Source organism: Dermacentor andersoni, chromosome 10 (genome assembly GCF_023375885.2).
Source record: "Dermacentor andersoni chromosome 10, qqDerAnde1_hic_scaffold, whole genome shotgun sequence".
NCBI classification, from domain to species: Eukaryota; Metazoa; Arthropoda; class Arachnida; order Ixodida; family Ixodidae; genus Dermacentor; species Dermacentor andersoni.
Genome location: NC_092823.1, coordinates 92,756,615 through 92,773,277, shown reverse-complemented (window position 1 = coordinate 92,773,277; position 16,663 = coordinate 92,756,615). Strand labels below are relative to the sequence as shown.

The 16,663-nt window shown below is 42.3% G+C and overlaps 1 long non-coding RNA gene across 1 annotated transcript; it reads left to right on the top strand.

Annotated features, from left to right (window-relative positions):
* Nucleotides 1-9,137: 9,137 nt before the first annotated feature.
* LOC140213554 (uncharacterized) lies at nt 9,138-15,104 on the top strand. Its single transcript, XR_011890419.1, has 3 exons — nt 9,138-9,448; nt 13,566-13,877; nt 14,787-15,104. It is a non-coding gene; the product is annotated as an uncharacterized lncRNA (long non-coding RNA).
* The last annotated feature ends 1,559 nt before the right edge of the window (nt 15,105-16,663 follow it).

Genomic DNA, 16,663 nt, shown 5'->3' with positions numbered 1-16,663 from the left:
AGTTTGCTAAAAAAAGCTATATACCTCACGAAGTTTCTATTTTGAGAAAGTGTGGTGAATAAGACGCGCAATGTGTAGATAAATTTTGAATTTTGCGCATTGGCGTAATAAAATTGTTCAACCACCGTTTTCGGCAATTTCAAAGGCATTATACGGAAAGCTTGAGAAGTATCTCTGTTCCCTATGAAGACTAAAAAAGCAGAGGATCCATATTTTCTGGAAATCACGCCCAGTCTCTGCATGACCCGCATGGAAAATTCGAAGTTTCTTGGTAAATTACGCGGTTCAAAAATAATTACTCATTTCCTGTTATCACCGAAGCTTTATGCGGAGAATTGGGCGCATATGCCGGTGAAATAAGAAAGTGTTTGCGCAGTGTTTCCTTGGGTGATAGAAGAACGGCAAAAGACAACTTAAATTCGACGCAAATTCGGTCAATATTAGGTGGCACAAATTTCAGCTTGTCCGAACTTGAACAGAAACCGCAGGAATAATTGTTAAAATCTTGTTTTTTCGGGTTTTCTTTCCGTTATATCAGGAATGTATTTCATCTGACGAGTGTCGTCAATCAGCTATGCAAACTAACCTCTTAATATTGGACAACATTGAGACGCTTGGGTTGGAAAATGTGTACGCCAAACATAATATGTGTCGCTTGTTTACGACTTAAGCAATAAACTTCGTATGCAAGTGCTCCAGAGCCTAAAACCTATGTTTTAGGAGTAGCGCAATATTTTTGCAGCCGCCTCATGTTAGTACAAATGCCAACAAGACAAAGTTCCGCGGACTTTGCGAGAGCAATATCTGCAATATTTTCTGCGAGTTAATCGCATGTGTATCAATTACTGCCTCTGTAAAGAAATCCTCTAGCGAGGTCACGAAAGTGAGGATATCATCTGGAGCCCCCTTTCCTCATGTCCCAAAAGAGCTCTGAAATAAAATAAATTAAATTTTTCAAAATTCGAGACATGTTAGCACCAGTATTATGCAGAGAGATAGCACCAGTACTAAATGGAGTGAAAATCGGTGGAAGGGAAATCTACGTACAAAATACAATGGAAATACAATACAAATGCAAATCATACAAATACAAATACGATACAAATACAATACAATACAATGCAAATAAAAATAAAATGTTATTCAAGCGTTAGGAAACGGTGCATGGCCACTATCACTTATGCTTCAAAATGTCGCGACGTAACCTCAGCTTACACGAGGAGACGGTATGTTACGGCCGAAGCTCTGGCTCATTGTGCGCGCATGAAGTGCCTCGGTAAAAATTCCTTAAATGCTGGAAAGCGTTATATGCGGACAACGTTTCGAAAGGAGCAGCAACATGCGAAGAAAGATTTTCAAGCATGTAATTTAGTTAAAGGCAACTAAATCTCTTGCTGCAACTGCTGGAAACAAACAGCTTCTCTAGAACTTGCGTAGGAAATCAAGGTGTCAAAATTCAGCTTTAACTTCTATAGAGCAACCTACGCTTGTAATTACCCCGGGTCTAAATCTTCCCAACTTTTTCCCATACTTGCTATAAACTTCTCTTGCTGATTACTATCGCTAGACAGTTAACGCCCCCATCTGTTTGAACACCAGTGTTTCTGAAAACTCGACGTTCTCTACCGTTTTTGCTGCGTGAATATCTTGGCATTCCATTAGATTCTTTAAGGTTCTTTAATGAATCACGTTACAGCACTACCTGAAGTCACCAATATGACCTTATTGGCTGCTGATGACCACTACATCACCGTGGCATGGATTGAACCTCCACGGAGGGTTGACTTCTACTTGCTCGACGTCACCGTTGAGAGTGGTTACGAAAATGACAGTCTTCGGATACAACGCACGGGAACCTGTAGCAATGGCACCTTCATCCGCGCTGGACAGACTCAAGTGACATGCGGCCCTTTTGAAGCCTGCTCAAACCTTAGTGTGACTATTCGCACGTACACTATAGGACCACCAGAGCGCACCTCAATGGGAACCATCTTAAAGGAAGTCTTCGTCAGTGCTAAGGGTTAGTAGGACTTTGAGTTTTACTAATTTGCTAAGCCCTTTCAAAATTATAGTTTTTATCCTTTTGAAACTACTGTGCTACTGATTATTGCTTATCATGCATGATATCACTAAATGTTTTGGCCTGTTTGATTCGTTATGATGCGTCTCCATCACAGTACCCTGCATTTTTCACTTCGAAGATGGGACATCATTTGGAAGACAAAAGATGGATGTCACCTCAAAGGAAGTATTTCAGATGAGGAGTTTTGCAAATATAATTTGAACAGACAATCATCTAGCTGGGAACATATCCGAATATAAAGATTTGGTTTTGATACAGAAGTTTGAGTTAGACCGCAACTCGACGCACAGTGCGATTTTGAAAATGGGCTGCTTCCCAAACCAGATGTGATAGCGTCTGTGCCCGTTGTCATGTTTTCCACCGTACTGTGTCCAATCATGCTCTGTTGTCTAAGCGCAAGCTTTTGGAATCTTTAAGTGTTCTCCGTACTGAAAAGCCGCCTTTAACAACGGAGACAAAGGTTGACCACCAGGAGATATTTTTCTGTTTCAGTAGTGCCAGTTCTCCCGCAGCTGTCTGTTACGGGTGGTAATATTGCTCTCTCGTAATGCACTATACCGCTACTATTATACCGCGATTTTATTATGAATCACATGAGTGAAGGTAAAATCAACAAAGAACAATCATGTAACCAAAACAGACAATAGGGCGCTGCAAGCACAGGAACAGCGAGTAGCAAGCCCACAAAAGATGATGAAATAGGTAATCTCTCATATGGTGTAAATGAACGAATGCTCCGCTGGTAAAATGAGCAGAATGCTATGACAAAAACTGATAGATTACACTGTGGTATAACTCGAAACTAATCGCAGCTGCGATGCTAAAACAAAAATGATGAGACTGTGTAAAAAGTGTTATGCATAGCATCTGTGTACTTATCGGTTCTATCTCTAAAAGGGACGTGCTGGGGGTAGGACTCTGCTTTTTGTACGCTTTGATCCGTTCAGTCGCTTGGAACTAGTGAAACGTTTGTTGTACCTGATTATTGTTCAATATACTATACTTATTCTGCGGTTACCTAAGTATGCACATAAGAGAAAAATCCCACAAGGGTAAAGGGCTCAAAAAGAAGGCTTTTTTCACTCTCCTTAAGTGAAGGCTTCTTTTATCAGGCCGCCGTGGTATTTTTTATACACCTTTGCTACTTTGTATCATACCAGAGAATGCCGCGAAAATGCCTCGCTCTAATGCACGAGTTCTCACGGAGAACCATGACTCAACAACGTGACTGATCGAACACGCCTAATTTCCGGCATTTTGGTTCATCAGATCCAAGTGAACCCAAGAGAATCACCATGGTCGCCAAGTCACCGCACATGTCGAGGCTGCTATGGGAGTCACCAACTCAGATACATGGGCTTGTGCACGGTTACAAAGTTAAAGTGTGCGAGATGTATACAGAATGTGGTCAAAAGCAGGACTCGAGTGACTGCGTTGAGAACGAGACTTCTGACACTTGGCTGGACTTCAACAGCAGCGAAGACACCTCCTACTGCGTCCTGATTACGGCTAGTGCACGGTGTGGCGGTAAAGTCCTCACGAGCCTTCCAGCGACGCAAGAAGTTAGAACGCCTCTTTTTGGTGAGTCTATTTTGCTTAATGTGTAGAGATTTGTAAGCAGGAGGTATTGTGAGTAGTTAAAATGTGAACCTTGCTGAATGTTTATTACTCACTCGGCATTGCAGAAGTGGCAAGTAGAGAAAATATTTTAAGATCGTAAATTTAAGCGACAGCGTGCACTTCAGAGATGTGGCTAACTATTTAAGGAGGAACATCTCTTCCAGCCCAAGAAAAAAATATACTTGTTCAACGCTATTTGTGGCCATTTGTGGTCAGTATATGTAATCTATTTGCAGGGTTCTACAATATTTGCTAACTATTGTGGGAGAAATGATAGTATTAGCATAGTAATTATTAAGTAAGTGATCTGCTTAGCTACCTACAGCTGAGAATTCATTCCAGATTATTAAAAGGGCGCTAAAGGTTATGCGCAATAGAACTTCCTGCTATATATAGAGACCATAGTGTTGCACTGTATATTGTTGCACTGTATGGATCATAGAAAGCAACGTATAAACTTTTTGATCCAGAGAAGAATACTGCTGCCGCAAACAAATGCGGTTAAAATGTCCGTATTTTTTTCAGCCCTCCCTGACGTGTCCAACCTGAAAGCAATCGGCGTTAATCGTGGTCATATTACCTTATCTTGGGAGCGACCGAAAGGTCGCTTCGACTACTATTCGGTTGAAGTCACTGAAGGTAAGGTTGGCAGCACAGGGAGTGCCAAACACAAGCTTAGTTTGTGCGCCAACGGCACCATCATCCGTCATGACCAGACGCAAATAGCATGTGGTCCATTTGAGCCTTGCAGTAACTTGTCCTGCACCATGCGCACCCACTTGACCGGACCACCTGAACGCAGTTCTCCTGGAGTAACACTAATGGGCATATTCATCCCTGCCGAAGGTAAGTAGTTCAGCCGTCACTAAGTAGGGTCAGCTGGATAGTTTAGCTCACTCTGAAACGCAATGAAATGTTTATATATTGAGATCTTGTAAAAGAGTAATATTTTATTGAGGAAATAGGGGCGCGGACTCCTATGTGCTTGGGAGGGAACTAAAGCGAAGAAATGGCTTTCTTAGAGAAAAATGCCCACTGAGTATGTTGTCGTGCAGTGCAGAGCCCATATTTACGAAACACATCTGTGCCAGAATTGCTTGTAAGAAAACGGGTCAATGCTGGTGCTGTATTTATGGTTAGCTTTGGCGTCCACATAATGGCAAAGAGTGCTTACAAATAAAGAGCTTCGCAAATTCTCCTTTAGCAACGCTCCGGGCCCGAGATTTCGTGTCGTGTGCTATTTACCCTTCCTTGTAAGCCATAACTTCCACTACGAGTAAAAACAATGCTAATTAAATAACGTAGCTAAGAATCTAACGCCCGCAAAGAAATAAGATGTTGCAGGGTTATCTCAAGAAAAATTGAAGCAGATGCACCGAGTTTAGTCCTATATACGCCTAAGATTTTTGCCAATGCATAAAGGGTCGAAACACGCGTTTGTGCGTATTGAATGTTCACTAAAAGGGGCACGGAAGGCTTTATTCAGGCATTGTAGGAACGCTAATGCAATGCCGCCACCGCGGTCGCGGATGCGTGAAGGCGAGCTTTCTGGTTCTCTTTTTCTTTGCGCCAATTTGGGCGGTAAATTCTGCCGTGAAGTTCTGGTTATTATTTATCCTACTGTCCTACCTATGTTAACCAAACAAACACGCACGGCGTAATTGTCGAGTCTAATAAGATATCGAGCCCTCACCTTTGGTGGAAATCATAACCCCTACCACTGGTTTGAGTCGTCGATCGCAGGACCATTGGTGTTATTAATGCGAAGATAATTAAGGCACAGAGAAGACCTGTCGAGCAGCTGCATTCTGGCTATGCGTCATTTTCGCTTTGCTGGCACCACGAATTCATCACTTCGTTAACTTGCTGCTTTCTTCCAGAGCCGAATCCACCAACGAACATTACGATGTCACCAGAATCACCTTCACGGACTCGAATACACTGGGACCACCCGGAGAAATGGTCCGGCATTATGGCATCGTATAATGTGAAGATATGCAGCACATTCAGATCATGTGATCGAGCAGGAAGTTTGAGTGATTGTACGGAATACGTGACCTCCGAGACGTGGACACTGTTTGACAGCACAGAGGACACTCTGTACTGCGTACTGGTTACTGTAAAAACACAGTGCGGCGTTGACGAAGTAAGCAGCCGCCCTCTTATAGCTGAAATGCGGACTCCGCTCTTTGGTGAGTTTCTAATTATATGTCATGAACAGGACATGGTTCTGAAGGCGCCTCTGCCTGTCGGGTCAATGCCATTCTGGCCACCTCACAGAGAAAAATAACAAACACAAAATTACGGCTCCGTCATCAATCAATCAAGATCGTACATGTGCTCAATGAAGCCGTAACGGGTTCTGGAACTGCTTTCTTGTGTAACTTTTAAAAATTCAAACCTGCAGTGATCTTATGGACACGAATAAAACAATAAGAATAACGTAGCTTGCCTAATGGCGTTCTCGAAGGACATGCGCATGAAAGTTTCTACTCCATGATCGCCACAGTTACTACGGGCTCGTTAACTAGGAGCACAACAGCCCACCGTTACCACTCCTTTGGAGGTTAGGTGCACAGAGGAATGCTAAGGCAAATCTTTGTGATAAGATGGCCGACATTTACTGTTATGATTCATTGAGCTTGTTTTTATGATATTTTCATACGAAGTAGCTTACTTATTTCCCAGTACTCACTTGAAAAGTAAACAGGAGAGCAAAAGCCGGAACAGAATCTTTTTCTTTATACTTTAACAAAATCTTAACTAGAACAATTATCTTAACAAATGCAACAGCCACCCGTCTGTTTTAATGAAATCTGGTAACATTTTCGACAATATTTTCATCTAACTCGGGTATTTTTGAAGAATAAGTGGCACACATTGCCAAAATTTGTGTTGAATCTGGCAATAATGAAAGTTCTTTTACCGAGCAGTGTGCAGCAGGAATAATTTTCTTTATTGTGAACCCAGAACTCAGGCCAATTTATTATGCTGCCATGATACGGAAATTCACGTGAAGTGCGCTTGAATAACGAGCGTAGGCGTGTTGATGGGGAATTGACATGAGGTTATTGTTTCCTTGTGTCAGCGTACGGTTATTGCGAATGCTCTTTGTCCCCCCCCCCCCCCCCCCCCCGACTTTGTAGGTTTTAATGAAATGAAGTTTCAAGTCATGGTATATAAGATTAAGGGTTAAATATAAGAGACATGCATTTCATCCTACCGGAAGCGTTAGAGATCCATCGGCTAGACATTCAAAGGCTGTATGGCAGGCCGCGGTAATCGACCTTTCCTATTCTTTTTTTTTTGGAATCAGAACTTATTATTAGGAGTTGGGTCACATTACAAGTATTTAGTTTACAGAAGGATGTCCCATAGTCAACGACTGTATCGGGACCTGCTTTCAAACCTACGAATCATAATACCCACATACTGTACAAATCTAAGTCTGGCTGGTGTTTTTTCCGCATTCTTCCTTTTCTGAAATATCAGGTGTAATCGCTTTAGTATAACACACTCAACCAACCAACATTTGCAACGGTGCAACGTGAAAATTTCACCAGACGGAATTGTTATGAGGGCTGTATATGCCATAGTTACATTCGTTATTGGTTTATGTTACTCTTAATAATTGCACCTTCTCCACATGCGAACCGCTATTTAGGCATTTTATACCTACAGTCATTGCCAAATCATAAATGAGGTTACTTCATATTTAACTAATGCTTGCCTGTAGGGGTATTTCACGCTTAAGAAGAGGGTTTCGTGCTCTAAGGAAGTGTGTTGTGGCATTGGTACCGGATGAAGGTTGATGCGAAGTACGGTAGCTCGTCTTAAAGATACGTCATTTGTTTCCTGTAGGAAGTAACTTAAAATGCGTATTTGCATGCTTAACCAATTCGAAAACCGTGCATCACCCAAGACAAAATGTGGATCCATCCCTGAGATAATACAGTACCAGGCCGGTCCGTGGTGGAGGTGAAGCAGGCTTCAACTGCTATGATAAGTGACGTGAAAGTGCACACATAAATTGGAATCATGCATACAGTTTTGATACAGCCCGCAGTAGCGAGCGGCGTTACCTTAGTGCTGGTTGTAGCTGCCGCGTGAACGAAGCGCAGAGAACACAGCGCTGAAAAATCTTTTAGCACATGCAACTGCATTCTCATTTAGCAGATGGCGTGGGCCGCATGTCTTTCTTCGACGCCAAAAGGCGAAAACACAGCGCGTGAAGCTATCAACAGGCGCCACTGTCTGCCTCGCAGATCGCGTTCAAAAAACAATGCGCGTGGCGCCTCATGGTTCGACGCGGATAGATAAGGCGCCAAGGAACGATACCAGCGTTTAATGATGGGAACGCCATCAGAGCACCTGGCGAGGCCACCTGCAGTAGTTTGTTTGCCTCATCAATTCACCTTGCCCCGCCATCCGCAGCAGCTCGTGTTGCCGCAGCGCTGTCTTTTATACCGGTGTAATAACGTTTCATAACTTAGATAATGATAACTGGTGGCGTGGAGATGAGCATGTGATGCAATACTTACGCATAATTAGACAACTCCCAGAGGTGCTTCTGCGTGAGTTCTTTTTTTCTGTGGTGCATGTAGACAGGTATCAGTATTAAAATAGTGGTATTTATATTGTAGAGAAACAAATACACAAACGACACAGAGGATGAAAAAATTGATGTAAAATCTTTGATTGTGAAGACAGCCCAATATAAGGGAAAATAAATACTCCCCGATGCATCGAGATGTGATTTCAACCTGCTTATGTGTAATTTCACGAATCTTTATTTTTGGACTTAGAGCTTCTCCTATGGACATACAATCACGTACTCATTCATTACCGCCAAGGTTTTAGCCTTACGGTTATTTAGGGGCTGTGGCAAGAGTGTGCCTACGCAGAAGTTCTGAAACAGTTTTGACTACATAAATTGCTAAGGGCTGAAACGTCCCATTTCTAGCTTCAAATGGTTTCATTTGTTGCCGTTTTCAAATTGTTTAGCGTGTAAAAGTTTCACAGTATGTTAACTGCCTTGTTACCTATTCTGCATATCTGTGTCTGCATGGATAAAGGTATGGACGAAATTTTTAATAACGTCATCGTACATATTTCTGCAATAGAAGATAAGTACTGCGTCAACAAAAGTGCACGCAGCACGCTTCCTTTTTGCAATTGACGCAATTTATGCCTGATGAAGAAAGATCGTAGGTAACAAGGCGCTCGCAATTGAACTAAATGGTAGCTATAACATAGCAGCAAGTGATACAGTGGAAGTACGTGATTAGTTTGGGATTGAATTATTGCATCGCAGCATGTCACATGTGCTTTCATTTCAAATCCTGGCATATAGCAGGCCTTGACATGCATTTAAGGCCCATTACCCGTGAATGTCATATAAAGCAGTATGCGGTTTTTCAGGCCTGCCTGATGCAACCGACCTGAAGTTGCTCTCCGCCTTGAAAAACTCTGTGACTGTGGCCTGGGAAAGGCCGCAGGCTCGCTTCGATTATTATTGGCTCTCCATTGCGGGCGAGGAAGGTGAGGGACGCGGCAGTGCTGAAAAGGAACGCATTGGATCGTGCGGCAACGGCACGATCATTCACCCGAATCAGACACGGGTCACATGCTCAAATCTCGAGGCTTGCACCAAAGTAAGCATTACCTTACGCGCCCACAGAAACGGACCACCGGCGAATACATCCCCTGGAGTTAGCCTTCGTGGGATCTTTATACCGGGAGAAGGTAAGCATTATTTTCACTGCATATAACCACATAAGTCTTCCTTATAAAGGTTACAATTCAAAAGTGAAAGAATTTAATTACGCAAAATAGAATTTACTGTAAGAGGCCTCATTTTTTTAACGTTAGGAATGTTCTCGCTCTTGATAAAACGATGTGTGATACGGTAGCTTTGTGTTCTTGGTGAATCTGGCCAGGTAACTTTTTTAATCTATGAAAATTTCGGCTTTGGCTTTGTCAATGTTTGTTTCTTTAAGTGATAGCATATCTGCACTCGCCTAAGAGTCAGTATTGCTAATTTAATAGCTGAAAATAGGGGGAGGCAGAATGTGGAACGGCCGAAAGGTTAATCAAGGTTTAGACCGATTTGTTACCTGACAAGTGCGAAAGGGAAAACGGTGATTGAAATATAAGGTTAAGAGAAGCACATCTTTATTTAACGCCTTCTAGTAGATGCATGTTCACTCATAAATTCACTCATGATGAGCATACACTCACAATGCTCTTCTAGTCTGCTTCTCCCTATAAAGCACATGAGCGCTTTGATGGCCTTGTGCATACCATATGGCGGTGTTCGGCCAGGAACTCAGGATGTTATCTTTAGGGAGCTGTCTGTTGTCTGAATGGTGAACGCTGATATGCAGAAGGTTTCGTTGACAGCTGGAGGTAGGAAAATTTCACAGAATGTCATTTAGTGTTTCGTGCCGACAGCGAGAGTTGCATACGATGCCGGTAATAGTCGAGCGTTCAGTATGTAGGAATGTGAAGCTTCAATATATTTAAAGGTGTAGGCTAGGAAGCCTCGTGCTGGAGTCTAAGGTTTTATGTATATTTATTGTATGAGTTTCCACAAGTAAGGAGGTACATGGTTGTGGCGGAAAAACAAGGGGAAAAAGCTACAGAGAAAGCAGCTTGACTGGCCCCAGGTTCCGTTTACAATGGCAGCAGCAGGGCACGTGGGAAACGTGTTAAGGAAAAAAGAGGAGAAAAAAAAGCAAAAACACCAAGGGCAACATTCACAAAGTACAACCGTACGCAGTCAAGATCGCAGAAATACTTCACGCAGATTTTTGGGCGGAATAAGTGAGCACATCGATATTGCATCTGGTGAGATCATTGAGTAAACTAGGCAGCCAGTGGCATAATATTTGCTGGCCATAATTAGTACGAAGTTGAGGAACACACCGAGTCTCAGGAGCTCGAGTTAGTGTCAGGGGTTTCTCGTTTTGTGAGATTAGCGAGAGAGCTGAGCGCGCCAATATTTTTCTCATATCTTCTGTAGGTTCACAGCAAGAAGAGGTTTATTAGGGAAGGCTATTTAAGGGTTCTAAGCGCGCTGAAAAGAGGAGCGGAATGAAAATCACGAGGCTTATTACAAATGACAAGAAGAAATTTCTTCTGGATAACAAACAGCTTGTGAATATTTGTGGCTGAAGTTTTCCCCCATACGGGGCAGCAGTAATTTGAGTGGCTGAAAAAAAGTGAGTTATAAATCAGCAATTTCACGGATTGCGGCTGGTACATAGAGGAATGGACAGCACCCAATACCTGTGACAGTTTGCCGGTGAAGAAATCTACATGAGAGCGCCATGTCATATCATGGTCAAAGTGCACACCCAGACATTTGATTGATTGCACAACTTCAATAGTACAGGAGTTAAGCAATATATCTCCGGGTAGCACGACATTCATATTTCTTGGATGAAAGAGCAAGGCTTTGGTTTTTGCGGAATTGATTGTTAGACCGTTTTTGAGGGACCACTGTGTACTTTAGAGAGCAGACTTTTAGCACGTAAGACCAGGTCATCCGGGGATTTGGATGGAAAAAGAAGTTTGGTGTCACCGGCATACATAATGTACATTGTGCCAGAATCAATGGTAATAAAGTCGTTGAGGAAAATATTGAACAAAAGGGGGCCCAAGATGCTTCCTTGTGGGACACCTACATGAACAGGAAAGGCACTGGATGATAATCCATTTAAATTCACAAATTGCTTTCTGTGACTCAAGTAAGATTGAAGTAAGCTGAGGGCAATGTCTCGGATGCCATAATAAGTTAGCTTACGAAGCAGATGTTTATGTTCAATAGAATCGAAGGCTTTAGATAAGTCGACAAAACACCTAAGAGTAATAAAGATTGCCTCAAGATTTTCAAGAATTAGTTCTTTCTGCTTAAGTAGTGTTAGTTCAGTTGATATGAATCTGCGGAAAGCGTGTTGATGTGGGGTTAAGAAGTTATGTTTTTCAAGAAAACAGGACAGCCTACAAAATATTATCTTCTCTAGTCCTTTCGAAAAAATCGGGAGGATGGAAATGGGTCTGTAATTCGAGATATGTGTTTTGTCACATTTTTTGAAAATGGGTAGGACCTTTGCCACCTGCATTCTTTTTGGGAATTGGCCTTGGGAGAGACAGATATTGTAGATATGAGAAAGAACAGGTGAAATAATATCAAGCACATAGCTGACAGGCCTGATTTACAGGTTATCAGCATCACAGGCACTACTGTTACTCAGGTCACGGAAAAGCAGTGTTATTTCATGTTCATTTGTAGGGTTCAAAAATATTGATTCCGCGCAGTGAGCATCTATAAGTTGACAGGCACTCAGGCTGGCAGTTTGGTGACATGTACTGGTGAGAGAGAGAGAGAGAAAATGATAAAGGAAAGGTAGGGAGGTTTAACCAGGACTGAGCCCGGTTGGCTACCCTACACTGCGTAAAAAGAAAAGGGGACGGAAAGATTAAAAGAAGAAGAGAAAGTCTACTGGGTATATCGTGCGGTCACTCAGTCCGGATCACAGACGCTGACTCAATCCAGTGGCTTTCAAATATCGCAGCAGAGCTTTTGTGGCCTTTTGTAGCTGCGATATACGAGGCCATGGTCCCAAGATCTTCAAGCTGAACGGTGTGCTATCTAGCTGATTGAGAGCTGTGCAGAGGTCATGTCTGCTGAGAGAGAGCTGTGCAGAGGTCAAGATGGGCAGTAGCACAGTAGATGTTCTATAGTTTCCTCGACATCGCAGACACTACAGTCTGCGCTATCAGTCATTCCAATCAAAAACATATATACATTGGTGAATGCAACGCCCAAGCGTAAGCGGCACAGCATTGTTTCCTCATTTCGCAGAAGCCCTGGTAACATCCGCAGTTGCATAGAGGGGTCGAGGGAATGCAATCGTTCATGGGTGAATTGAGGTGTGTGCCACTTCTCTAATGTCATACGGTGTGCTACCTTGCTTAGGTGTTGGGCTGCGTCAAAACTGATTTCCTCACCGTTTATAAGAATCTGCTTCTCAGGTGTATGACACGTTTCTCTATGTGTTAATGTGTTTAACTTGTGCCAGACTTTACGGCTATCATTTTGGCACGTTAAAAAGTTCTTTTCAAAAATATGAGGTACGAGCCGTACGTAGCTGTTTTGTCAGCCGGTTACGAAAGGACCTAAATGTTTGCAAATCACCAGGATGTTATTAATTAATAAATCGGTTAAAAAGCCAATTGTTTTCTTTTTTTCATAGGTCATTCGTGACACATGGTTTAAGAATTCGGGAAGCGCGAGGCTTTCGTGAGCGGAACGGAAAATGTTTGTGATAACACTTGCTAAAGGTGTCAATGAACAGCTCTTACGCGGTATCAGCGCATTGAACGACAGACAGCTGAGCTAGTTGGTAAGCACTCACTGTGGACAGAAGTAGACAGAAGTGGACAACACAAACGCGTGTTGTCCACTTCTCTACTCCTGTGTCCTGTCTGCACGCCTCACTTCTTTTTTGCAGCGCATTGAGAATCACGAACACAACTCCAGTCAACTTTACACAGTTATTCTATCAGGTATCCTGAGAAACCTTTTCTCGAGCAGTTACTGGTGTTCCACACCACTTTGACTGTGATAGACATCTCAAGCTTCATCTTCCATTGGCATAACATATTCTATTTTGACAAAACAACCAAAATTCGCAAAATTGGAATTGAAGGGGCGTTTTAGAACTACTCGAGCGTCGGAAAAATACAAGCATCTGTATTGAAAAGTTAGCGTTTTCATGTGCTCTCAATATTTGCACGTCAGCAATGGAATGCTTTCATGCTAAATATGAACGTTCTGTGCACTCGTTCTCTTCAGGCCCTGATCCGCCAATGAACATAACCATGCTTGGAAAATCACCATCCCTTACACGCCTACAGTGGGAAGGATCGGCCAAAGCGTATGGAAGATTTCTTGCATACACGGTCAAAATATGCGAGTTGTTCAAGTATTGTGGCGAAGAAGCCAGCATGCACGGCTGTATCGAACTTCAAGCACATGAGAATTGGCTTGACTTCCACAGCAGCGCTGACACTAAGTACTGCGTCTTGGTCACAACAAGCTCACAATGCGGCGAGGAAGTTCTTAGTGGTCGTCCAGCGGTCGCTGAAATCCGGACACCTTCGTTTGGTAAGATGTACACGTTTCGCATAAGAGTATAAATATTTTTTTATCGTAAGTTACCTCACGAAAACATCTAAGTATGATTTTGGAGAAACTTTGAAAATGAACACCTTTCACTGCTTAGCGGAGCTTATGTGGCGACTTTACGTAGCTGCATATTTCACCTTGTTCTGTGGCATCAGAGATGTATTCATTTCACCAGGCACCAGAATAATTGATGTATAGAGAGGGATAGTCTATGGACGACACACAGTTGAGGTAGTTGGTTGATATTGACGTTAGGAAAAGGCCTGCAGACACGGACTGAAGAAGAGGGAAACGAAGAACGCGAACTCCGACTGTCAACTCTGTAGAGCTGAAAGCACCCAACTCAATTTACGAAACAATGCGAATCGAGAATGAGTTTCTTGGGTCAGCGGCCACAAGACCTGGAAAATCTGACATGCTTCGGTCGGTCAAGGAAGTTCGAGCGAGGCCGTTTGAAAGTGCTAGCAACACTGTCATTAATTCTGTCATTAATATGACGTCGGTTTTTACAATTTACCAACGTCATTGTCTTTGGTTATGCTAGCTATGGGTATGCTACTAATCATAACCTGGGCGGGAGGTGAAGGAGGGAGGCGAAGCTTTATATTTAGTATTGAGGGCGGCATGCCGAAACAGGCAGAATGCAAAAATGTTCGTGGGCAGAAGATACATGTTTAAGGACTTCAGCATGTCTTTAACAAGCCCTTATGCGGAAGTTTCATGTTCGCGCCCCATTTGATTTGTAGGTCAGCTATCTTGCATTATATGTCGGTGCGCGCTTTCTCTTCATTCTCTTGAACTACCGTAATCAAGGACCCACGAGCTCCTTTCGCGCATGCCAAGCAGATAAAGCTGACAATGACAAAACTCATAATTATCCTGTTGCAGTTCTACCTGACGTCACCGATCTCCGCTTGATGGCTGTTGATAGTCACTATATCACCGTCGCCTGGGGCAAACCTCGGGGCAGTTTTGATTTCTATTGGCTCGATGTCGCCATTGAAAATGATAATGAAAATAATAGTGTTCCCAAACGTCAAGCCGGTTCCTGTGGCAACGGCACCATCATCCGTGCTGAGCAGACTCAAGTCACCTGTGGCCCTTTCGATCCCTGCTCCAATATTAGTGTCACTGTTCGCACGTTCGTGAAAGGACCACCTGAACGCACCTCCAAGGGGAGCACATTAACAGGTGTTTTCCTCAGTGGTCAAGGTTAGTAAAGCTCGAATTATCTTTGCCTAATGCTCATAGACATTACAGTTTTTTTTTGCTGGACGCAGGACTGTGTAACTTCAGACAGCGCATTGTACTCGATATCACTAAATATATGGGCTTGCTTGTCTGTATTTCTCATAGTATGAAATTTCGTCCTAGTACGATGTGCTCTCGTCTTTGAAAATGGGTTGTTTGCAGCACAAACAATCTAGTAATGTGACTGAGTGTCCAATGTGTAACTTTTGCGACAGGCGAATCTTACTATAAAAATAATCAAAACGTGCTAAACTTTCTTATAATAATGAAACATTGCAGATGCCAGCCCCAGTTTGTTTCAGTTCGCGTTCTTGCATATAGAAGTAAATAATGTGTCTAAGCATAGCATAAATGTAGCGACGATTTACAAATATGGTAGCGAATACTACCATATTTTTCAAGCGATTGCCTTAGATAATTTACCCACATAATTAGAAGTAAATTTATGCATCGAGGAGTGGAATTTTTACGAAGGAACAAGACAAGAATTCTCCGTCTAGCTTGCTTCCTTCAGTGGCAGCTTTGATTTAGTGCTGATAAATCATTTTTGATCAGCGATGACATGAAGTGAAGGGGATTGGTAGTAAGGCATGGATTTTTCTTTAATAATTTTGACTAGGTATTAAAATTATCGTAGCAGTGCGGATTTGATAACTGATTTGAAACATGAATAGGAGAAACTGATCATGATACATAAAATAACAAAGCAATATATTTATGGTGGGTAAATCCACCTAATAATATTGCAAGCGAAATGGCTCCCTAAGATCCATAAAATCAAGTAACTGGGCCAGTGTTACCGACTAGACAAAAATATTTACAAATGAATGAATTGGCAACATATGTTTTCCTAGCGCATAAATGAAAACAATTTGTAAAGTGCTCTAAGTAAGTATGCAATGCTGCAGCGGTCCTAGTCTTTATCAAATACGGTCCAAGTTTGCCGATATCCTTCTGAAATAGAGTTTTTTTATACGCTTTGAAATCTTCAGAAAAAACTATACAGTGAAATAGATTTTTTGTGAGTAGGATCATTTGAAATAATCAACGCATGAGCAATATAAGTGTAAGCAGTGTAGTAGCTAAAAAGGCTGGAAATATTTGTTTGTGAGAATATTGAATTGTGCGATAACGCTTACAGCAATGTCAAGCTTATCAGAAATGACATGAGGAGAAATACAATTGGTAACAAATGCCGACCCACGGAACGCAAACAATGCGGTAATAGATCTGGAGCAAAATAGACCCCCAGAACACAGCAGTTCTGTCTGTCTGTACACAGCGGTAATCACGCGCAGGCACGTCCTATTTTATTTTCGGTTATGAAGAAATTTAAAATATCCATTAGTAGCCATTTGTATGTGTTTGTTTTTGTTTATTTGCTACGAATTTTTATTGTTAAGGTGTGATATTTTCTGTATTTATGAAGTAGCCAATTCTCTTCTACTGAAGTATAGCTCTATAGCTCTATAGCTCTATAGCTGTAAAACAGCATGAATCTTGGCGTGATTGAC